Raw genomic sequence first — 25185 nt, 5'->3', positions numbered from 1 at the left:
GTTTAAGAATGTTCATATATACTATTTGACATAAGAATCTTACATCCAGGATTCAACCATCAGGAAACATTTGGAAATGCAACTGAGATTGAAGCATCAAGATTTTCATTATCCTTTTGTTATATAAATTAGTAACTGGAAATAATTTAGGGTCTAGCATTACTGGACAGTTAACCTATGGTATATATTTCTAATGAAGAATTGTGTTGTCACTAAAATTTTTGCATGGGAAAATTTTTGACATGGCAAATTGTCTGATATATTGCTAAGCAGAAAGCATAGGAAACAAAATTGCATATTCAATATTAATCTATATGAAAGGTACAATGAAAGATTGAAAAGTATAACAGTATCTCAATAGTAGAATTTTGAGTGACTCGTGTATTTTTTTTTCTTCTGTTTTAATGAGTTTTACAACTTTTCTCACAAGGAATGCATTCTAGGTCTATATACAAGCAAAAGAAACCTGGATAATATTTAACCTTGTTCACAACCTTAATATTTAACCTTTCTCACAACCATTATAAGCTAGGAACACTTCCCCACAACTTCTCTTCCCTCCACATGCATGTGATCTCTGTCTCTGGCTTTGGATGAGGAGGGAGAGAGGAGTGACTGAGGAAGGGGCAGCTGGAGGCAGCTGAGTGATGGGGTAGCTTACTGGAAGAAAGCTGGAAGACCAGCCTTCTTGTCTTGGATTTCTGAGCTGACTGGGAAAAATTTAGTCATCCCCCTGGGTTCCAGTTCCTCATCTATAAAAGGTGATGAAAGTCCTTGGGATGAATTCCCCTTAGGAAAGGAAAGGAAAGTGAAGTTGCTCAGTCGTGTCTGACTCTTTGCGACCCCAAGGACTGTAGCCTACCAGGCTCCTCTGTCCATGGGATTTTCCAGACAAGAATACTGGCATGGGTTGCCATTTCTCTTCTCCATAGCCACATCTAATTGTCTATGATGAGTCCTCTGACCAAAAAAAAAAACCCAAAAAACCAAAAACTTAAGCTTAGCATTTTTCTCTCCTCCCAACACGTCTTTTCAGTTCTGCTTTCTCTGACTGTGTGTGAGTGTTTAACAAATGGTAACCAGCTGTATGCTTGACACCCCCCATCCCCAAATATCTAGAGTCTTTCTACTAGCCAATTCCCATAGTGCTCCAAATGGCACACCCTTAATTTCAGGAAGCTTCTCTTCTTTAACATATTTCTGGAATACCACCTGTCTCCCAGGTCAATCAACTGCAAGAAAAAGAATCTTTGATCCATTTCAGAAACTGTTTCAAGTCACAACCTTTCTTTGAAAAATAAACAGCCTAATTTGGAGATTCTATTTTAAAACCTGAAAATATTTTCTGGATCTCTTCTCCAAGAGCCTTTTTTTGGTGCCATTTTGAAAGGTAACAATGTGGATGAATGGTGGCCTGTAGGTAGCCTAGTGATCTGTAGAGCATGACTCATCTCCTCTCAAAAGGATTATACCAAAGTGACATCTGCAAAAAACAGCTCCAGAATGGGAGGTTGTCTAATTTTTACTAGGCATCATTCTTTAATGTCTCTCTCAGGAGACAGGTTTTGCCTTTACATTACAGGATTAATGTCTACATTTTCTCTATGTGAATGAAATCCAAACCCATGAATTGACAAACTAGTCTCTGAAATGCTCACAGCCTTATGATAGTTCTGTTACCTAGCATGGTACCTGGTGTGGGGCAGATTCTTCATATATGTATATTGACCAGAAATGTTCTTAGATCAATAAATCCCAACACATGATTGAACTTCTGGTCTTTCTTAAAACTTATGGGATGAAAGATTATGAAAACTCTATGCCATAGTAATACTTGGTATATATATGATAATACTACAGTATACTACAGTATATGGTAATACTACAGTATTCCTGAACTTTTGTTTAATGTATGTTTATTTAATTATTTACTTATTATATTCATTCATTCACCAAATATTTAGGAGGTATTATACCAGTTACTTTGGAGAAGGAAATGGCAACCCACTCCAGTGTTCTTGCCTGGAGAATCCCAGGGGTGGGGGAGCCTGGTGGGCTGCCGTCTCTGGGGTCGCACAGAGTCGGACATGACTGAAGCGACTTAGCAGCAGCAGCAGCATACCAGTTACTACTTTTTGACACCCATCAATTAACAGCAGACTACAGAAAAACATTCTGGGCTTAGTACATTTGGGATTCAAAGTCAAATTCTGCTTCTTACCAGCTGCATGAACTTGAGCTAGTTAATCTCTGACTCAATTCCTTTTTCTATAAAATGGGGATAACACATATGAAATCATTTGTGTAAATCACTAATCAAGTTTCTGGGATGAACTTGGAATTATTTTTTTAAAGTATCTATATGTAGCCATATAGCTAATTCATGTTGTTTTATAGCAGAAACTAACACAACATTGTAAAGCAATTATACTCTAATAAAAAACATATTTAAAGTATGTAGAAACTATGAAACCATTTTCACAAACGTTACCTCTTGTAATGGTTGTATCTCCTTTGTGAGAGGATGCATTATTTTCAGGTTTTGCATCTGGGGAATTGCATGAATGGTCTAGGGAGGAAGAAATTTGGGGGCATGGGACCAACAGAACCCTGGTGTCATGAAATACAGTCTTGATGCAGTGATGATGTATGTGGCTATTAGTGAGGTGTGCAAGGGGTAACAGGTGCAGGGGCCTTTTGCAAAGTGAAATTTCAGAAATAGCAGTGCTCTACATATGGCCTGGTGAAGCAGGGAGCTGGTATTTGAATATTTACTTTGTGCTATTGCCTTCATTATCACCACCATAATCCTCCACCACTAGACACATTTACAAATGGGGAAACATAAGCTCAGAGATGTTTATTTGCACAAGATTTCTGAAGATCTCAAGTGGCAAAGCTGGGCTTTGAATGCAAGTATGTGTGTGGCTGAGAGACTCAGCTCAAGCAGCACATCTGAAATTGCAAGTCACAGATGTTTTAATCCATGATCTACTGAGCACTTAATATCTTTCAGGAAATTTCTAAGACTTTATACATGTTAACTCATTTAATCTTCATTATACTTCATGAAACATATTTTTCATGTTATAGATAAGGCAACTAAGGTGAAAGTTATTAACATGCTTACCCAATATCACATGATTAGAAGTAATGGTGATGAGATTCAATACAGGTGATTCTGGGATCCTCTGACTTAATCCTAATAGAATATTTTTAGAATTCAGTCCTCAAATAAGGGTTAAGATTTGTGAACTTCATAGCCTATTAGTAAATACTGGCTTAAAGAATCTATAATTTGAAATGTAATGGTTCACTATGGTTTTTCTTATTTGATTAGAAGTGAGAAAAGGGAAACTTGTGTTTTTGAACAATAAGTAAAACTAGACAACTATGAAACTATGGTTTGATTTGAGTACCCATGTTCTGATCAGCTTTGTCTTCATCTAATTTTTATATATTTTTTGGAAAAGCAGTCATAGTTCCTGGCTGCAGCATGCTTGGCTGTGCATTTAGAAGTTTTAAAATATGTTCATTTTTCTCCATCTGATGATGGTCTTGGTCAGCAAGCTGTGGGCAATTCATCTTATTGATATTCTCTTATTTCATGTCTAGGTCACTACCTCATTTCTTAAAATTCCCCTTGCTTTTATTTTCCTTTTCGTTTTGATTTTTTATGCTTGGTGAAAGGCAAGCTTTAGAGAGAAAAAGGAACCATAGATTTATGACTCCTTGATTGGGTGAATGAGCAAGGTTGCCCTTTAGTTGTATAGGTTGAGTACTGCACAATGAAAGGAGTCACCATTTGCATGGTTTATGATGTAAATAACATTCCCTGAAGTTGTGCAGTGTGTTCATGTACCTGAATGAATACTGATGTAAGTGTGGTTAAGATGCCATTTATGTACGAACATGTCTGCATGTGTGACTAATGTATCTAAGAATTCCTATTGTAAGAATTTGTACGTGTATTTGCATTTGTGTCTAAGTTTTTTTTTAATATAAATTTATTTATTTTAATTGGAGGCCAATTACTTTACAATATTGTAGTGGTTTTGCCATACCTTGACATGAATCTACCACGGGTGTACATGTGTTCCCCATCCTGAATCCCCTCCCACCTCCCTTCCCATCCCATCCCTCCGTGTCATCCCAGTGCACCAGCCCTGAGCACCCTGTCTCGTACATCGAACCTGAGTATACGTTTTGATGATGGAGTGGGAGATATGGGTCAAGAGACATGTAATATCTTACTTTCCAATAAGACATATGAGTTTGCAGCAAGAGGAGTCATGTTTCTTTTTGAAGTACCATTTAAGTATGATACAGAGTAGGCTAAAGAGACAAAGTGCCAAATAAACACTTAGTGATTATACAAAATTACTCCGATTTCCCACCCAAGGAATGCACCTCTGTTTAGCCTGAAGAGCATGATTTCATTTCCTTTAGTATGGGTGAATATTTAATAGGAGTTTCCATTCTGAGCTTTACAAACTTTTTTTTTTACAGCTTTACAAATCTAGCTTTATAAACTCTTTTTCTTAGACATATCTTTCTTCCTCACCTGTTTAAAAAAAAGCAAACAAAAAACAAAACCACCCAAACATGTGCATGCACATATGTGTACATGAGTATGTGTATGTATATGTAATTTTCTTGTATTTCAGAGAACTCTGTAAAATCAAATCATGAGATCTGATGCAAGAAGACTGGTCCAAAATTGGAAAAGGGTACAACAAGGCTGTATATTGTTACCCTGCTTATTTTACTTCTAATTAGAGTACATCAGGCAAACTGTCAGGCTGGATGAATCACAAGCTGGAATCAAGATTGTTGGGAGAAATATCAAAACCTCAGATATGCAGATGATACCACCCTAATGGTAGAAAGCAAAGAGGAACTATAGAGCCCCTTGGTGAAGTTGAAAGACGAGAGAGAAAAAGCTGGGTTGAAACTCAACATTCAGAAAACTAAGATTATGGAATCCAGTCCCATCACTTCATGGCAAATAGGGAAACAGTGGTAGATTTTATTTTCTTGGGCTCCAAAATCATTACAGATGGTGAATGCAGCCACAAAATTAAAAGACACTTGCTTCTTGGAAGAAAAACTGTGACAAACCTAGACAGTGTATTAAAATGCAGAGACAACACTTTGCCAACAAAGGTCCTTAGAGTCAAAGCTATGGTTTTTCCAGTAGTCATGTACGGATGTGAGCGTTGGACCATAAAGAAGGCTGAGCACCCAAGAATTGATGCTTTTGAACTGTGGTACTGGAGAAGACTCTTGAGAATCCCCTGGACTGCAAAGAGATCAAACCAGTTAATCCTAAAGGAAATCAACCCTGACTATTCATTGGAAGGACTGGTGCTGAAGCTCCAATATTTTGACCACCTGATGCAGAGCTGACTCATTGGAGAAGACCTTGATGCTGGGAAATATTGAGGGCAGGAGGAGAAGGGAACAACAGAGGGATGAGATGGTTGGATGGTGTCATGGACTCAATGGACACGAGTTTGAGTAAACTCCAGGAGACAATAAAGGGCAGGGAAACCTGGTGGGCTATAGCCCATATTGTTGCAAAGACAGATAAGAGTGAGCGAGCACACACACGTGCAAGTGGCGTTGTAATCATATATCCTAAAACTCACCCTTTTCAAGTGTACAATTAAATGCATTTTAAAGTTAACTTTATAAGAAATTGCCAATTTGTTTTCCAAAGAGGCTGTCCCATTTTACATTCTTGCCAGTAATGTATGAGAGTTTCAATTTATCGACTTCCTTGTCAACACTTGGTATTGTCAGTCTTTTGATTATAGCCATTCTTCTGTGGCCATACAGAAGTATTTGTATTATGGTTTTAATTTGTATTTCTTATTAACTAATGATATTTAGTATCTTTTCATGTGCCAACGTCCATTTGTATGACATCTTTAGTAAAGTATCTATTTGTATATTTTACCCTTTAAAATTTTTGTGATGTTTGTCTACTTCAGAGTTGCAGGAGTTTTCTACGATATACATAATTTATCAGATATATTATTTGCAAATATACAGGTATAACTTAGTTGCATTAAAAATCCATTTGGTATTATCTGGTAAATTTGAATATATTCATATGTCTCATATCATCTAGCAATCCTACTCTTAGTTATATATGCAACAGAAATGTGTGCACATATGGACCAAAAGATTGGAAAATGTCTGTGACTGAACTATTTGTGTTAGATCTAAAATGGAAACAGTGCAAATGTCCATCATCAGTAAGGGTAGAATGCATTTTGCTATGTTCATAAAAATCAAACTGCACAGAGATGGAATGTACTCATAATAACTAAATCAATAAGTGGATAAATTTCACAGAAGTATTCTGAATAGAAGACTAGAGATGGAAGATATAAACTGTACCATTCAATTTATATAAAGTTCAAAACTGATACATGGTGTTAGAAGTCATATGATTGTTACATTTTAGGGAGGGGAATGCATAGTCATTCAAGGTGTGTGAGAAAGGGGCTTCTGGAATTGCTGGCAGTAACCTACTTTTTAACCAAATAGTGGTTATAAAAATGTATCAATTTGTGAAAGTTTATTGTATTTTATGCTCATGATTTGTTAACTTTTTCTCTATAGGTTATGCTTCAAAAAAAAAAAAAAAAAGATTTTAGGGAAGAAAATGAACATGTGCTCTGGTACTAGATGGGGTACAAATCCTGGCTCTCTTCCTCCCTAGATGAAGGGTCTTGCCTGAGTTATGTAACTGTGCTCCAATTGCCTCCTCTGTAAGAGGAAAATACTAATAGCATCTGTTTCCTAAGTTGTGAGAAATACATTACTCAGTTGAAGCTCTAAGAGTGCTTATACCTATGTGCTCAATAAATATTGGCTACTGTTGTGGTTCTGGAATACTTCCCTCTTTTTCTTCTTTTTAAAAAACTGTTTCCATTATATCTCACCTCTCAAATTCAGGTTTTCTCTAGGATTCCATCCACTCATCTCACTCTGAACACCCTCTTGGGTCCTGTCGTTCTTCCTCGTGTCTCCCCACAAGTATTCACTGCTGGTTTCTCAGTCCTTCTCAGACATCTCCAAATATTCTGGCAACCCCAAATGAATCAACTGAATTCAGTACTTTGCTTTAAAGCCAGATCTTTTCCTTATTGTTCTGCATTCTCCTCACCATCCTTTGCCAGTCCATTACAATAGTAATGGAGCAAAAATCAGACAGATCTTGGGTCACATCCTAGGTTTACTTATTTTAGCTGTGAGACCTTGGGGGACTCAGAAAATCAAAGTGTTAATCGCTCAGTCATGTCCAACTCTTTGCAACCCCATGGACTGTAACCCGCCAGGCTCCTCTGTCCATGGAATTCTCCAGGCAAGAATACTGGAGTGGGTAGCTATTTCCTTCTCCAGGAGATCTTCCTGACCCAGGGTCTCCTGCATTGCATGCATATTCTTTATCATCTGAGCCACTAGGGATCCTTATACACTTCTGCTGCTTCTTATTTAACATAAGGAATATAATATAACCTACCTAAGTTTGGCTGAGAGCACAAAATTTCTTCAGACTTAATATTGTGTTATGGTCTAATACATAACAGACATTTAATTAATGTTCACTATGATTACTTTTGTTATTCTATTATATTTTTCATCTCTATTCCCATAATTAAATCATATTTATTCCTTTAACCATGTCCCTCTCCTAAAGAGGATACTGCCCTGATGCAGGTATTTGGACCATATGACCTCATTAGCTGTCTTTTAGACTTGGAAGGCTTGGTGGAGAGAAACATTTCCTTCTTTGCAAAGGAGGTCAGGGAAAGGGCAATGCAGTGTTTTCCACTAATGAAATAGCAGTTACAGTGGGCGAGCAAGTCCCTCAAGGAGACTGGCTCTTATTTTTAGCTCAGCTCAAAGAACTGTAGCCTATTTTAGGCAGTCCTGGGACTTCCCACCACAGTGTCAGAGATGGATGGATGTTCTGGCTACAAATATGTGCAGATATTCAAAGTGAAAGAAAGCCATGTATTCTAGAGTAGACAGATGATACTCGTCACCAGACAATGAGAAGTATATTTTGACTAAAAATAATTTGGCTTTTTAGAGGAGTCTTTGGCCACAAGTTCTTCTTGTTGTTCAATTGTCAAGTCATGTCCGACTCTTCATGACCCCATGAAGTGCAGCAAGCCAGGCTTCCCTGTCCCTCACCATCTCCTGGAGTTTGCTCAAGTTCATGCCCATTGCATTGGTGATGCCATCCAACCATCTCATCCCCTGTCAGCCTCTTCTTCTTCTGCCTTTAAGCTTTCCCAGCATCAGGTTATTTTCTGGAGAATTGGTTGTTCACATCAGGTGGCCAAAATATTGGAGAAGGAATTCTATGATACAATAAATAGAAAAATATATTTGATAATCAGACATGAGTTCCCGTTTCCCAACACCAGTTATTAGCTGTTTAATATTTACTACACCAGTTCATCTCTCTGAGACTCAGTTTCCTAATTTGTGAAATGGGAATAATGAGTTACATCACAGAGTATTATTGTGAAAATTATATGAGATAAGGAAGATAAGATGCCTGTCACATAGCAGGCACTTAAGACATATGAGGTCCTTTCCTGCTGATGGTAAGTGGATTCTGTGTGGCTACATGGGTTTTCATTGGCTGCTTTATTGCAACCTTACCTTGGGCACACTGTGTAGCAGAAAGGGACTTGAATCAAAGCTAGTCCATTCTCTAGACAGGGCAATTGGAAGTGTCCTAGGCTAGCAGCTCAGGGCCATGAATCTTCTGACATCAATTCCTACTCTGATTGCTGCTGCTGCTCCTAAGTCGCTTCAGTCGTGTCCAACTCTGTGCGACCCCATAGACGGCAGCCCACCAGGCTCCCCCATCCCTGGGATTCTCCAGGCAAGAACACTGGAGTGGGTTGCCATTTCCTTCTCCAACGCATGAAAGTGAAAAGTGAAAGTGAAGTTGCTCAGTCATGTCCGACTCTTAGAGACACCATGGACTGCAGCCCACCAGGCTCCCCAATCCTTGAGATTCTCCAGGCGAGAGTGCTGGAGCGGGCTGCCATCACCTTCTCCCCTGCTCTGGTTAAGCCTTCACAATTTGCTCCAGTCCTTGTAGAAGGGCCCCTACCCCTCTGCATCTGGTTCCTGTTCATTTGGGCAGCTCATTGGAAATTGCAGTTTTTAAACAGCCTCAGATCAAGTCTAAATTTTTACCTTGGGACAGATTCTCTGCTTCTGGACATCATTTGTGTTGAATTCTTCTCATTAACTCAAATTTGTTTATTTGTGTTTCACTTAGTAAGTTCTACTTACTGAGGTGGCCCTAAGCTATCCTACAGTAATTGGTGATAGTCATTTAACTATAACATTTTCCTAAAGATGAAGTGAATAGAAAATTTAAAAAAAAAACAAATTTTGAAACCAAATATCTTGTTTTGAATATCTAAAGTTTTAAACACCATGTTGATTAAAAAGGAACATGGATGAATCAAACAATTAGTTGGAAACACTATGACATATTCAGCAGACAATGTCATAAGTGAGGTCTCTTACAAACTGATGAAAGGAAGATTATCAGTGAACAGAATAATAGATGAGACATGAAGTTGTAATTAGAAAAGGGAAATAAAACTAGCAAATTAACCTAAGAAAAACTGAGAAGACTCACTAGTAGTTGAAGAAATTTAAGTGAACCATAACACACATCAGTAATTTTTGTTCTGGGGACCACATAGACAAGGGACTATGAGTTGGTACCTTGATGGTCTTTGGGGTGGTAGAGGTAGGGTTTGGGTTGGGAGGAATGGCAGTGTAACACAGGTCCTCTCATACAATCCCAGGTCTCTTTCTGATTACAATGTAATATCTTGTGTTTGGTTATAGACACATGATAGGAGCTATTTCTTGCCAGAAGTAATTGTACCTTCTTTTCTCCAGTGTTACCTGGCACATGTATATGTTCGGATGTACAGCCAATTAGTAAAATGTCCTGTAAATCTCAGGTTAGTAAAGTATTAACTCCTCTCATTAAATGGGCCAGTGTAAAATAAAATGGGCTCAGAGACAAAGAAATGGTTGGGCAAATAGATAACAAATATTTATGGAGTTTATGCTATAAGTACAGGGTCTCTGCTAAGAATCTTACATGTTTCCTTATCCTTAGGCATGGTTATCTTTATTTTAAAATGGGGAAATGAGGCTCTGAGAGACTAAATCACTTTGTGAAGTTCTTGGGTAAGGAAGAGAAGATGTGGGATTTCTAATACCTGGTTATGTTAAGCCCAACTCGCTATCAGAGAGAAGAGCTGAGCAGAAACCCATGCTTTATACTCAGTTTAAATTATTCTTCAAGGATTAAAAAAAAAAAAAAACTAATGTGATTTAAGGAAAAATGTGTTAAATAAGTACTTTTGGTATACAACTAATGATTTTTAAAACCACCTGGCAAAGAGACAGCTTTGAGCAGCAGAAACAGTCATCTCCTGCTCTCAGTAATATTTCTGCAAGCAGAGAATATTTTCTGAGTGTAAAAAATGTTCTGACTTGAAGCTAGAATCTGCGGAGTTTCTTTTTCTAAGAGTGACAAAGATTCCACCCTGTGATAAGTAAATGTGCATTTGAAAAATCTGAATTTTAAAATAGGAGAACATTTTAAACTCTCATCTTGAAAAACAGTTCACAGTTTGGAGGATGTTCTCCATTTATTACAGCGTCTGTTAGGTTACACTGCCCATATTGAGCTGTGTTCTGATAGAGAATTTTATGTTGAAGAAGATTCTCCATTGTTATGATAAAAAGCCATCTGCAAGAATCCCAGTGAATAATATAGTCATCAGGACCTTAATGGCAAAGAGAAGGACAGAACTGAGGAATGTCACTAATTCCTCAGTGAAGGGAGATTTGAATCAAGTAGACCTTTCTATGGTATGTTTTTCCTTGGGTCTCTGCCCAGCCAACAAGTGATATGTCATTTTGTAACAAATGCTGTCTTTCAACAGGCATGGGCTTTGCTTTGTCCACTAGAATTTTACTGTGTGACCCTATTTTCCCAACACTTCCATACAGGTATAGAATCAAGAGTGGACACACAGTCCTCCCAGAGCTTAAGCATATTCTCCCAACGTAGAATTTAAAATGGGAATTCAAGGTGTTAGAGTCCGCTGGTCTCATATGAGAAGCATATGAACTTTGGAGGTATAAGATGACCATTCTGTGTGGACATCCAGGAAAGGAGAGAAAACCAGTTTGTAGAAAGAAAAAAATTAAAGGAAATGTAAACAAAACAAGGGCTGAAGCATGATGTCATTGAGAGAGGGGCCAAGGGATGTTGAGGTTTGGTTTTCCTGGCAGATTTCAGCTTCTTGGTTTTAATCTTTTCTGTGTTTCCTTTTCTTTGGGTTCCATCGAATATCTCTATCTCCTTTTATTAGATTCTACACTTCCTAGTTTTTTTCTGATTAAGCTTGTTTGTGCAGAATGTTTTTTATTTGTTTTACTTGCTACCCAAAGAGCCTTGATTAAAACCCCAGACTGTCACTATTTATAGTAGCCAAGACATGAGAAGCAACCTAGATGTCCATTGACAGATGAACAAAGAAAGAAGATATGGTACATATATACAATGAAATATTACTTAGCCATAAAAAGGAACTAAATTGAGCCATTTGTAGGAAGTGGATGGACCTAGAGTCTGTCATATAGCGAAGTAAGTCAGAAAGATAAAAATATAGTATATTAATGCATATATATGGAATCTGGAAAAATGGTACAGATGAACCTATTTGCAGGGCAGGAATAGACACAGATGTAGAGAATGGACTTGCAGACACAGGGAAGGAGAAGGTGGGATGAACTGAGAGAGTAGCATTGACATATATATACACTGCTGCTGCTGCTGCTAAGTCGCTTCAGTCATGTCCGACTCTGTGCGACCCCATAGACGGCAGCCCACCAGGCTCCCCCATCCCTGGGATTCTCCAGGCAAGAACACTGGAGCGGGTCGCCATTTCCTTCTCCAATGCATGAAAGTGAAAAGTGAAAGTGAAGTCGCTCAGTCGTGTCAGACTCTTAGCGACCCCATGGACTGTGGCCCACCAGGCTATAATTGATGGCTACTGGGAAGCTACTGTGTAGCACAGGGAGCTCAGCTCAGTGCTCTGTGATGACCTAGAGGGATGGGATGGGTGGGTGGTGGGAGGGAGGCTCAAGAGGGAGGGGATATATGTGTACATATGGTTGATTCACTTTCTTGTGAAACTATCACAACATTGTAAAGCAATCATACTCCAATGAAAAAAAACAACAACACTTAAGTTGTTGATCACATGGAGGCCAGCAGAGGCTGGCTCAGGGATGGCCGTGTGTTTTACAGTTCTAGAAATCAACCAGGAAGTTCAGTCTCCAACTTCAAGGCAGCACAACTGAATTCTGAAAGCCCTGGGCAGAGCTACAGCTAAGATTCAGGGACAGCAAATCAAGCTGAAGCCCAAAGGGAAGAATGCCAGGGAATTTCTGAAGTGGCTTATTTCCCAGGGTTTTGTGAAGTCAGTGAGACAATGTACATAAAAATGTTTTCTTTGTTGTAAAGGGCTAGATGGTTTAGTGGTTTGGGGCAAAGATTCTAAACTCCCTGAGTTTAAATCTTGGCTCTGTAGCTTTCTGGCTGGGTGAACTTGGGTGAATTAAACTTGGCCTCCGTTCCTTTGATCTATCAATTGGAAATGAACCTTCATAGGGTTATTTTGTTGATTAAATGAGTTAGATTATGTAAAGCATTTAGAAGAGTTCCTGGAGCTTGGTAACTGCTGTTAAGTCTGTTAGTGTTTGTTGTTATCAGTGTTTATATAACTGTATTGTTGACCTTCTCTGTCTTATATGCTTGTCTTATAAATAACTATAGCATTCTATGCTATAATCTACAGAGAAGACCATATGTGACATAAATTTCCCTTGAGCTAAGGTTTTATAGCATTAAAAAATAAGCCAAAAAACAGTTATTAAGTTCTTACTTTATGCCAGGCACCGTGCATACACCATTTAGTTTGGCCAACACTCACAAGCCTCTGCTGCATTTTATCTCCATATTCCAGGTGAGGACATGAGGTGGGGAAATGTTGAATAGGTTAGGCAGGGTCTCAAAGGTGAGATATGACAGAGTCCACTCAGATCCAAACCCAAGACAAACTGACTTCAGATGGGCAAGGCTAATGCCCGAATCTCAATGCACGGCCATATGTAAAGTCATATAAAAACTTGATAGGGATCCTTTACTTTCTCAAAGTCAAGGTATTTTTTTCCTGCAAGGACTCCTCTAAGTAAACCATGTTCCACAGCTGGCTACTCTTGTCTCTCTACCTGACGATGAGCCAAAAATACAGAACAAAATGATTGTAAGGTACTGAGGAAATGTGGCTGAGCATAAAAGTGGGTTGTGGCAACGTGAGAGGATCCAGGAGGGCTGGGTGATACACAAGATGTAAGACAGACTGGGGAGCATTGAAGAGTTTCACAAAGCCTTGCTACAACTGGATAGCTTTTTATAATTGCTAGAAAGGCTTATCTGATTAAGAGAGGAGCTGTGGGAGTTGGGAAGACATGTAATATGTAAGCTTTCATCTTCTCCAGGAGTGAAGATTATGCAGGCCCACAATTCATAATGTAAAACACAACTGCATTCATACTGGAAAACAAATGTTGGTTGATATAGCACCGTTTTGTAATTTTACAGACATGGGTCAATTGGTCCTAGACCGTTTTCATCAATAATATCACACCCTGTGTGTTTCAGCTTAATCATATATACTTAGAAAAGATTGGAGGCGTCCACCCTTGGGATCCCCTTTGCATTTCCTTTTATAGGAAAAATTCTACTCCATCCCAAAGTGGACTTGTCGTGGTTCAACTGGTCAACCAAGTGAAGTCATAAAATCAAGGGATAGCTTTGGGAATTCTTCATGTTCCTCATGACTTCTCTTCATGTGTTGCCCAGAAAAGCATGTACTCAAAGGGAAAACAGTAGGTTTTCTCCAAAAGTGAAAGTGAAAGTCTGCTAAGTCGTGTCCGATTCTTTGCGACGCCCTGGACTCTACAGTCCATGGAAATCTCCAGGCCAGAATACTGGAGTGGGTAGCCTTTCTTCCGCCTGCAATGCAGGAGACCCTGGTTCAATCCCTGGGTCAGGAAGACCCCCTGAGGAAGGGATAGGCTACCCACTCAAGTATTCTTGGGCTTCCCTTGTGGCTCAGCTGGTAAAGAATCCACCTGCAATGTGGCAGACCTGGGTTTGATCCCTGGGTTGGGAAGATCCCCTGGAGAAGGGAAAGGCCACCCACTCCAGTATTCCATGGAGATGGAGAATTCCATGGAGAATTCCATGGAAATGGACTGTATAGTCCATGGGGTCGCAGAGAGCTGGACACAACTGAGCCACTTTCACTTTCTACAAAAAGGCAGCTTCTAATCAGTTTTCCATTCAGGTGTATGAACCAGCTCTCAGAAAACAAAAGCAACCCTGCTCTGTAGCTTTTGTTGATCTTTGTCATGTGAATACTCCCATTATGGTTGATTTCAAGGATGGCAGTATTTAACAACTGGCTAGCAAAACCTCCGGATAGCAAAATTCCCAATACAAGCTGGCTCCAGGGCATCACCATCCTCCTAATCCATACCAAGGTAGGAGATCTGGAGCTAATATCACCAAAGATGCACATGGAACTTCCTTTTCTCTATCTGGGCAGTTGGAGGATATAGCCACAGAGTTGGTATTCCCCAGGCCAGCAGGATTCATTTGTAGATTTTTCTCTGAATTTAATGAGATACAATTGACAGATAAAAATTATAATATGTTTATAGAACACAACTTTGTTATATGCAGGCATTGTGAAAGAATTCCCTCTAATTAACATATTCATAACATCACATATTTATTTATTTAATGATAAAAACACTTATACTTTCTTAACAAATTTCAGTTAAACAGTACAGTGTCTTTGGCTACAGTTACTATGTTATAGTTTAGGTCTTCAGATCTTATTCATCTTATAACTAAACGTTTGAACCCTTATACAAACCTCTCTGCGTTTTTCCCACCACTGTGAAAGTGAAGTCGCTCAGTCGTGTCCGACTCTTTGCGACCCCATGGACTGTAGCCTATCAGGGTCCTCCATCCATGGGATTTTCCAGGCAAGAGTTCTGGAGTGGATTGCCATTTCCTTCTCCAGGGGATCTTCCCGACCTAGGGATCGATCCTGGGTCTCCCGCAGGGCAGGAAGACGCTTTACCGTCTGAGCCACCAGGGAAGCAGCCTGACTTATTTCATTCAGCATAATACCCTCCAGGTTATCCATGTTATCGGAAGTGGCAGGATTTCATTCTTTGTTAAGCTGAATAATATTCCATTTATATATATGGCACATTGTTTTGGCTTATTCACCCACTGATATGCACTTAAGCTGTGTCTATACCTCGGCATTTGTGAAAATCTGATAAACATGGAAGAGTGTGTGTGTGTGGCCTCCTTCTTGCCAATCTTTCTTGCTTCTCATTTGACAAGTATTTATTTAGCATCTAATGTGAGTGAGGCACTCTTCAATGTTTTGAAATGCCTCAGTGGAAAAGATAGAGGAAGATTCCATATAGTCCACTGGCAATAGGTTCTATCAGCTCATCAAACCATCATTAAATACTTATTTTTTTCCAAATATCATGCTCTGCATAATTCCCTGCTTTCCTCTATAACCCTTTTGGTCCCTTGTCTGTCTGATAAACACCTAATAATCCTTTGAGACTCAATTAAGTATCTTTTCCTTTATGAAGTCACTGCTGACTCCTTCCCTTCAAACAAAGCTAATTACTCTGTTCTTTATACTCTCATAGTATCATCACAGGCTTTTTTATTTTCCACTTAAATTGTGGGCTCCATTTGGAAAGACATGGTGGTGGTTGTTACACATATTAACATACTGTAGACAGTAATTTAGTTGTAACTAGCACATAGGACAGCTGCTGCTGCTGCTAAGTCGCTTCAGTCGTGTCCAACTCTGCGACCCCATAGACGGCAGCCCACCAGGCTCTCCCATCCCTGGGATTCTCCAGGCAAGAACACTGGAGTGGGTTGCCATTTCCTTCTCCAATGCATGAAAGTGGAAAGTGAAAGTGAAGTCGCTCAGTTGCGTCCGACTCTTAGCCACCGCATGGACTGCAGCCCACCAGGCTCCTCCATCGATAGGATTTTCCAGGCAAGAGTACTGGAGTGGGGTGCCATTTCCTTCTCCAGCACATAGGACAGAGTGAAGGTCTAATATTTCAAGTACCTAGTTAAGGCAATTTTTGACTTTAGATTGCTTTAAAACATTCTTGCTCACATCTAGCTGCATTTTAGGAGTGCTTCAAAAGAGTATTAATCGTGCTTAGATGCAGAGAGTATCTGAGAAATGCTGGCTAAATCCAACACCCTTTACTGTCATCTACAAGAAACCCTAAGGGATTTGCATTTGTTGAACTTGAAACAAAAGAATAAGCAGGCAAAGATATAGAGGTAGGTGGTAATCTTCAAATCTCTGTGGAATGCATTGCTTTACTAACCATTTGTCCCCATCCTTCCTGGACTAGATTACACAGTGTCTTTTTCTTATTCAGAATGATCAGGACAATGTGTTATTCATCTCTACAGTATCAGCGCCTACTATGGTGCTGGCACTCAGTGTTTGATGAATAAATGATACATTAGTTAAATAACAGTTTCAATGGGCATTTATTAAACCTGCCAGCTATTTGAACAAAATGACCAAATTACCACAATGTCTTATTATCTAGGCACTACCACAGGCATTACAAACTGCTGTTGCAGACTACAGTCAATTATTTGAGCAAATCTCAGATGCCAAAGAAAATGAGCTGCCATGGAGGAAATATGCTTACTACATGAAATATGAAATGAGAGGATGTGTTTTATTTTATGTTTAAGGAAACCTTGACTATGATGAGGAGACATAATTTTTGTTGGACAAAAATCTTTCAATATAAAAACAAGAAGTTTATTGTCCAATAAAATATTTAAAATAAAAGCTTGGTTTTGTATCAAATGGCAAACCTAACACTGTAAAATACAGTTTCCACTACTGACTCAATGCATTCCAGCAAATATTTACTGAGTACTCACATGTTAGCTCATGTGATATAAAGATTAATAAAACAGTTCCTTCCCTGCAAAGAGACTTTTAGAATAATGCAGTTGCCCCTGGGGTTACGTATGTTTAATTGAAAGGCAGCTGGATGAGCAATAGATCTAAGTTTTAATTTTTAAAGCATGTGTAACCTTAGCCATGTTGTTTATGCTCTGCACCCAGAATACCTCTCCTGATCTTGTGCCAGATGCCAGACTGGGCTTTAACCTGAATATCTAGGCAATGCCTGGAGCATAGTAGATCCTCAATAAATATTTGCTGAAGGTGTGAATGAGTAAGTGAATGAATGAAGGTCGAACATCAAACACTTCACTGTTACTGCTTATTTACAGTCAGGATTTGGTGGAAGAAGCATGATTAGAGAGCAATGCAGAAAACATTATCCTGCTTGAATGAAAATCAAGGAAGACTTAAGAGAATTTTGGCCTGAATTCTGTTTCAAAAATGCTAAGTTTTCTAGGAAGGTCAGCCATCTCAGGCAGAGGGAACAAAGGCCTAAAAGTGAGAGACCATGGTGGTCTCTAAGACATGCAAATCCTTTGGTTTGGCTGGGCAATACGGTAGGATATACGTGCAAGAGGGTGGGGCTGAACCAGGAGGCAGGTGGGGAACGGTGGCAGAAAATGTGTGCATTCATTCAGATACCTGTGAGTAGTTCAGGCACTCTGGAAAAGAGTTTAACAATTTATTATAAAATTAAATCTATGCATACAGTGTGGCCTGTTCCTAAGTATTTAACCCTGGGTAAATAGATGTGTTTGTTCACACGAAACTTTATACATGAATGTTTACAGCAGCTGTGCCTGTAACTGCCCCTAACTGTAAACAACCCAAATGTTCTTCATGGGAGAATAGGTAAACTGCAGTGCCTCCATGGGATGAAATAATACTTACCAATAAAAAGAAATGAAATTTTGATAAACACAAGCCCATGAATGAATCCCATAGGTGAATGAAGGAAGTTTCAAACATGGTGCTGTGTAAACTTACAACACATCAGGAGGTTGCTAGGGCTCACATGTGGGGGAAGATGACGACTGGAAGCGAGTAGCGTGAGGGAGTTATCCAGAGTGATGAGCCTGATGCTCCCGTGGCTTGGTGGTGACCGCACAGATCTATTCTTTGTGTTAAAATGCATAGAGCTGTACTCACATACAAAAATTAATTTTACACTGTGTTATTTTAAAAATTAAAAAGTACAAATTAGATGAAGCCTATAAAAGAGCTCTTTTTAAAATTTAAAATTTCATAGATACAGTCATTTTTATTCCTTGAATTCATACCATCTTGAATTTAAGTTTCAGCAAGTATTAGGAACATTAATCTTACTGCCATATAATTTATTCTATTTCTTACATGATGTTTTTAGACTACTCACACCCTCCCCTCTTTTTTGCCCTCTTTAAGAGTGATACAAATTGTACCTTGTACTTTTAATTTATAAATGTGTGGATTTTAGACATCCTCTTGTGACGAATTGATGGGGGTACAAAAGTATTCTATTTTGGTGGGAAATGTTAGAGTTGGGATATGCAAATATTAACATAAAAAAGGCCCTTTTTATGTGCTTAAATTGGATGGGGATTCATAGGAAAACAGCCTGGGGATGAGAGTGGAATTTCCCCTCAATGATCCTTTGACACTTGACTGGGTTATGAATACCTTGTGGACTCATTGGGTACCTTCGACTATCCAACAATCATCTCTTGTATGAACCCTGATTTTCCACTCCAGAGATGACCTGTACTCCTGTGCCTTGGAATAACCTTATGTACTTTACACATATTCTTTTCTTTTTTTAATTGGAATATAACTGCTTTACAATGTTGTGTTAGTTTCTGCTGTACAACAACATGAGTCAGCTATACATATAGATATATCCTCGCCTTCTTAAACTCCCTCCCACCTCTTCCATCCCACCCATTTAAGTCATCACAGAGCTCTGAGCTGAGCTTCCTGTGCTATGCCTCAGCTTCCCACTAGCTATCTTTTTTATACGTGGTAGTTTATACATATTCTTAATTAGAAACTTTCAGAAAGGCAGAGCCACTAAAGACATCAGAGCTCATCTTCTTATGGAAGAAGAAACCAAAGTCTAGAAGAACCCTGTTTCTTGCCCAAGGCTACATGTAGAGTAGTATTAAAACCCAGTTTATTCGGATGGCTTCTAGAGTACTCCTTTGTTTTGTACTCTGCTCGTTGACACTTGAACTGTTTGCTTGTATTTTTGAGAAACTGTCCCAGTACTCTGGGAGTAATCTTTCTGCCTTTTGTAAAACACCCTTAAGAAATGGATAGAAAGTGCACAATTCATCAAGCCCATGCTTCATAGAAACAAAATAAATCTAAGTAGCTTTATTTTCTTCTTGTGGGTGATGGTGAGAGTTGCTGGATGTGAGAGCTTACATGTGAGAGAGAAAAGCAACTTGATCCTGATTTAATTATCACAATTTCTTGCACATGGAGAAAATGCTGTTTCTCCTTTAATGGGACAAGCCTAGGCTCTAACTTGCTCTTCTGAAAGTAGATATGATTTGCACTGAGTCACGCATATTCTTTTGTCTGGCTTTGATATGTGATGGGCCATTCCCCAACTATCTTTCCTGAGTAGTGATCAGTGGAGGATTTAACTCAGTTTCAACCTTTAAAGGGGCAGCTGACCCAAGGGTCAGTCTGATCTCTGAAACAGGTAGCTTAGCACGTTGAAATGCTGTTGAGCCTAGGAGTCCAACAATGTGGTATAGGTTGTGGCTTTGATCCTACTATGTGACCTTGAGCTGGTTATTCCCTTTGCATGGCTTCCCTTTTCCACTTTTCCTATATGGAAAACAAAAGATCTGGACTTAGATCAGAAAAGCCTATGGGATACTCTTTCCCAACCCTGGGCCTCTGTGTGCAGCAGCAGATGACTGTAGGCTGGATAATCCTCTCTGCATCCCAGCATCTTTGTCCATGGTAATATAATAGTACTATATCTATAAAGGCTAATTGTAATTACTTACTGATATATCATATGTTTGATTTCAAAATACTTTTTGTTGGGTGAAAGATTAAACAATAAATTGAAATTTGTGCAGGAACTAAGAATATTCTCTGGCATCTTGCTGGCTTTTATACCTGGAGATGACTGAATCCTCCTTCCTCTGTCCTCACCTGGAACCATGACACCAGCCCCACTCACTGCAGATCTCCCTGCCAGGCCTCTCTCTCAGCTTCCCTGAGAGTTTACTGACCAGAGCCAGCTGAGAGTTTTTGTATGGCTCTTTAGACAAAGCCATTTGGACATTTATGTGAATAAAATAGACTGTTATCAGCATTAAAGGACACTGTGTACAGGATATCCCTCAAACCGGAACTGGCACATGGTTCATAGCCTATTATCATCATATCACTGCAATTATTATTATTAATTTAGAAAATGGGTCTGCTTATCTACTTGGGGCTATTATTAAATGTGTATTCTTCAGCTTCTCTTTTTGACAGCGACCAAATCTATTGTAGCTTCCAGGTCTGTCTGAATAATCATTCCCTGTGCTCTGAGGACAGGTGAGCCAAGCCCAATTTCACTAGGACTATTATTTCTTTATTTTTGAATTCTGCTGTTGGGAAGTCATAGGTGGAGACTTGTTGTCTAGATTTTTTTTTTTAAATGGGTCATTTTTGTGTTTTATCTTTTATAACCAAAATGAAAAGAAAAAAAAAGGAGGGGAGAGAGGAAGGGAGGAAAAGAGAAATGAAGAACAGAACACATGCCTATTAGAAAGTAAGCCGTTCGTTTCTAAGAAACATAATCATTGTTAGAGGCTTTTTCTGTGCCCCGACTCTCATATAAAATAGATCTTCTCGTTATATTTTTTATAGCCACATGTACACTTATTGCATGGTTGCAGTATGTTAATTGGTGTGAATGTGTTTTCCTACATTAAAGTATAATCTACATGAGAGCAGGGCCTAACTTCTCTCTTATCATCTTTCCTTTTTTCCTTACTGTTACCTCACAGAGAGTGGGTGCTTAATAAATGTTTGTTAAATCAGTGATTCCAAACAGCAGGTGAGAAGGGGAAATTATTTGAAGAAGCCCAGTTTCATATCTCCCACCCAGAGTAAGAAGAAATTGTGTCAATGTCATTATGAGAAGTAGAGGTACAAGTACCTACCCCAAGTCCATTACTCTTCACAAACTCCCAGTATAAGCCTTTGGAGACTATAATGGTTAGTTTTATGCACCAGCTTGACTGGGCCTTTGGCTACCCAGATAAAAGTTGAACATCGTTTCTGAGTGTGTCTGTGAGGGTATTTCCTAACGAGATTAGCATTTGCATTGGTGGATTAAGACTATCAGATGGCCTTCTTCAAAGAGATAGGCCACATTAATCCAACCATTTATCACTTATTTATTTGATTCATAGAGAGCCTGAATAGGACAAAAAGATGGAAGAAGGTTGAATTCACTCTCTGCCTGACTACCATCCTGGAAATAATCTATTTTCATGTTCCTAGTTCTTAAGACTTCAGACCCAGACTAGAGTCTGCACCATCAGTTCTGAGGTCTTTGAACTGTATCACTGGCCTTGCTCATCTTTCAAATGGCAGATCATGGGATTTAGTTTCTAAAATCTCATGAAACAGTACCTTAAAGTAAATCTATATACACACATGGGTGTGTGTGCTAAGTCACTTCAGTTGTGTCCAACTCTTTGCAACTCCATGGACTGTAGCCCACCAGGCTCCTCAGTCCTTGGGATTCTCCAGGCAAGAATACTGGAGTGGGTTGCCATTCCCTCTTCCTGACCCTGGGAGTGAACCTGCATCTCCTAAGTCTCGTGAATTGGCAGGCAGGTTCTTGACTAGCACCACTTGGAAGTCATACACACACACACACACATACACACATATATTTTTTCTAAAGAACCCTAACTAATAGAGACAGACCTTTAAAAATAATTGCTATTAAAAAGTTATTTTTCATTTGATATTTTTGTTTATAAATGTAATATCCTCTTCTTTCTCCACTCAGAATATAATTAAGCTATGAGATGACAGAGCTGAAAAGTACCTGTTGAAGGTGAATGCTGCTAAGTAAGGGAACCATATCCTTTGATTCCCCAGAAAACCGTCAGCAAATGCCACATTTTCAAGTATTGCTTTTGGAATCTATCATTAGTCTGTCTATCTATTTCAGTTCAGTTCAGTTCAGTTCAGTCACTGAGTCGTGTCTGACTCTTTGCGACCCCATGAATCGCAGCACGCCAGGCCTCCCTGTCCATCCCAACTCCCGGAGTTGACTCAGACTCACGTCCATCGAGTCAGTGATGCCATCCAGCCATCTCATCCTCTGTCTCCCCTTCTCCTCCTGCCCCCAATCCCTCCCAGCATCAGACTCTTTTCCAATGAGTCAACTCTTCACATGAGGTGGCCAAAGTACTGGAGTTTCAGCTTTAGCATCATTCCTTCCAAAGAAATCCCAGGGCTGATCTCCTTCAGAATGCACTGGTTGGATCTCCTTGCAGTCCAAGGGACTCTCAAGAGTCTTCTCCAACACCACAGTTCCCCACCTATTAATATCTATCTTCTCTTTGAAACATGTAGCAATATGCTGCCATTAATTTCAAGGTGGAGGGGCAGGGCTGGTTTGCAGAGACCTAAGCACATTGGAGTTACTTCCGCCAAATTCTGTGTGGCTGTTACATACATGTTCTGACCCCACATGGTAGGGTTTTGCTCCTATTTTGTACACAACTGAGGATTAGAAAGGACAAGCCTTATGCCCTAGGATCTGGGTTTAGTCTTTGCTGCCTCCTAAAGATGTTTGATGTTATAGAAGTGGAAAATGGAACAGATTTTTTTTTTTTAAGTTGAAGGATCTACAAGAAGCAAGGCATGAAAATGTGGAAGGGCATGATGTGTATAGGGAACTTAGAATTTTAGAATTTACATGGTGAAGTGTATCAGGAAATGAAGTGGTACCCTCTGGGTCCAAGCACTGATGTATAGCTCTGAGTAGTATAATAGTGATGGGAAACTGCTAGCTATTAATACCACTGTTCTATTCGAGAACAGTAGGGTAAATCTGCTTATTCCCAAGAAAATATGGCCTTTCCTTTCAACCTTCAGCTGTGTAATTGATGATAGAAATAATTATCAAAGGGTTTAGAACTGGCTAAGATTCATAGAGCCTCTCTTTTAAAAAGAGAATTCCATGGTAATCCATGTTATATCCAATCCCTGAGTGGATGTGATGCCAATTACTGCCACCTGCCCTGTCTTGTCTCGGTTACAACACCCCAGGGAGAACTGCACTTCGGGCCCTGTCAGATATGTCAGCTCAGCTTCTGGGGCCAGATGCAATAACTTCCCTTGAAGACTGCTGCGGCTGGGTGCCACATGAAAGGCAACATTAAATCTTCCCCTAGGCACACCATAGACTGCCAATCTAGCTCTCTCTTGTCAGCATACCTAGGGAGGCTGAACATTTCCCTCCAAAAGGAATGTGCCAGATGCTGTACCAGATGCCCTATATAGGTTATTTCATTTAATCCCCAACACCTGAAAGCCTATTTATCATCATTCCCAATTTACACATGAGAGTACTGAGGCTCCATGGTCATTGGTTTTTTGAGAATAAATAGAATTTCTGCATAATTATGCTCATCCCAACATGTATTCTCCACCTCTCCCATTATGAATGGTAAGAATTTAGATTTGTTTTGTATTCTTTGATTGGAAACCTGCAATCATTTTCTTTTCACTTACTTCAGAATTCTTTGTTTCCATCCCCTGCTCCCACCAGAAATCGAATGTCAAGTCTGACTAACTTGAAAATGCACCACCATCTTGGTTTTTCACAGAGGTACCCATGGAAACAATATGGACACTATGGAATGTCTCTGTTGAGAGAGCCCCGACTGACAAATATAAAAACAAAAATGTTACTGGCCGTATTTGCAAGTTTTAGCTGAAGATGAATGCAAATGATTGTTACGGGTTTCTGAAAATGATAGAATTCATGTCCGTGAGCCCCGTATACTTGATAAACTCTTAACGATTTCAAGTTACTTTTATAGGCAATATGTCGTTAGATGTTCACAATAGCCCCATTAGGCAAATAGATTAGGAAATATATCTGTCCATCTGTAAAATTCCTTGTTCAGTGTCTCAAAGCTGTAGGTGACAGACACAAAGTTTAGTTCTAAATATTTCAAATATATTCAGTGCTGTTTTCATAGCTATACAGTTGCCTCCCAAAGCTTGCTTAAAGCTTGATTACTTAATATTCATTCATGTATTTATTCATCCACGTTAAAGAAGTTGACTTACTTTTCTGTTACCAAATAGCTCACAATTTTAAAAGAAAAGTTAGCATGTAACTAATAGTCATACTTAAGTAAATTAAATACGGCAACTGAGGATTGAGATCATCATGGGGAGCTACAAAGGAGAGATGGAGTTTTGTTTAAATGCTTCACAGAAGCTGCTTGATGTGGCTTTTGACAGATAAGATTTTGCCAGGTGGCTAAACATGTGAAAAATGTGTTATGTTAATTTTGCCTAAAAGTCTATTATACTTAATTAAAAGAACAATGGCTTGACAACATGATACCCATTTCTTAATTTAACAGGTTATATTTTTGTTTTTTTGTATCTCAGGAAAACCTTTCATTACATTAGGTCTTCCTTAAATCTGGATGCTTTTCCCGTTGCTGGGTATAATTTTTATAGATTTTGCACATAGACACCACACTTTATTTAAGGGACTACCTTCTTGGTTAATCATTTAACCCAAGGGTTTCTTTTCTGATTATTAATATTAGGAAACATGAGTATTCTTTGCACATTGCAGGAGTAGTTGAATTTCACCCCAGGGAGCTAAGTAGTTCACATATAATTTCTTGCATTAATCACATTGATAGATAAATTCTTCCGACAGGCTTTGATTTATGTTGGAAATAAAAGACTATACACAATCAAAATAGAAACA

At 39.1% G+C, this 25185-nt stretch overlaps 1 protein-coding gene across 36 annotated transcripts in view; it reads left to right on the top strand.

Annotated features, from left to right (window-relative positions):
• The window catches only part of LOC147359668 (uncharacterized), a 587603-nt gene that overhangs the window by 511410 nt on the left and 51008 nt on the right, over window positions 1-25185 (top strand). The window contains exon 6 of one of the 36 annotated variants that reach the window (XM_086335520.1): window positions 4668-5961. The exons of the other annotated variants lie outside the window; for them this stretch is intronic. The gene's annotated coding sequence lies outside the window, so the exon portion shown is untranslated. Of the gene's footprint in view, window positions 1-4667; window positions 5962-25185 lie in introns of those variants that run through there. 36 annotated transcript variants of the gene reach the window in all.

This window comes from Bos grunniens, chromosome 14, assembly GCF_055505025.1.
Source record: "Bos grunniens cultivar Pamir isolate PY7600 chromosome 14, Bosgru_T2T1.0, whole genome shotgun sequence".
Taxonomy (NCBI): Eukaryota; Metazoa; Chordata; class Mammalia; order Artiodactyla; family Bovidae; genus Bos; species Bos grunniens.
Note: the sequence above shows the minus strand (reverse complement) of the source record. Positions and strands in the feature narration are given on the sequence as shown.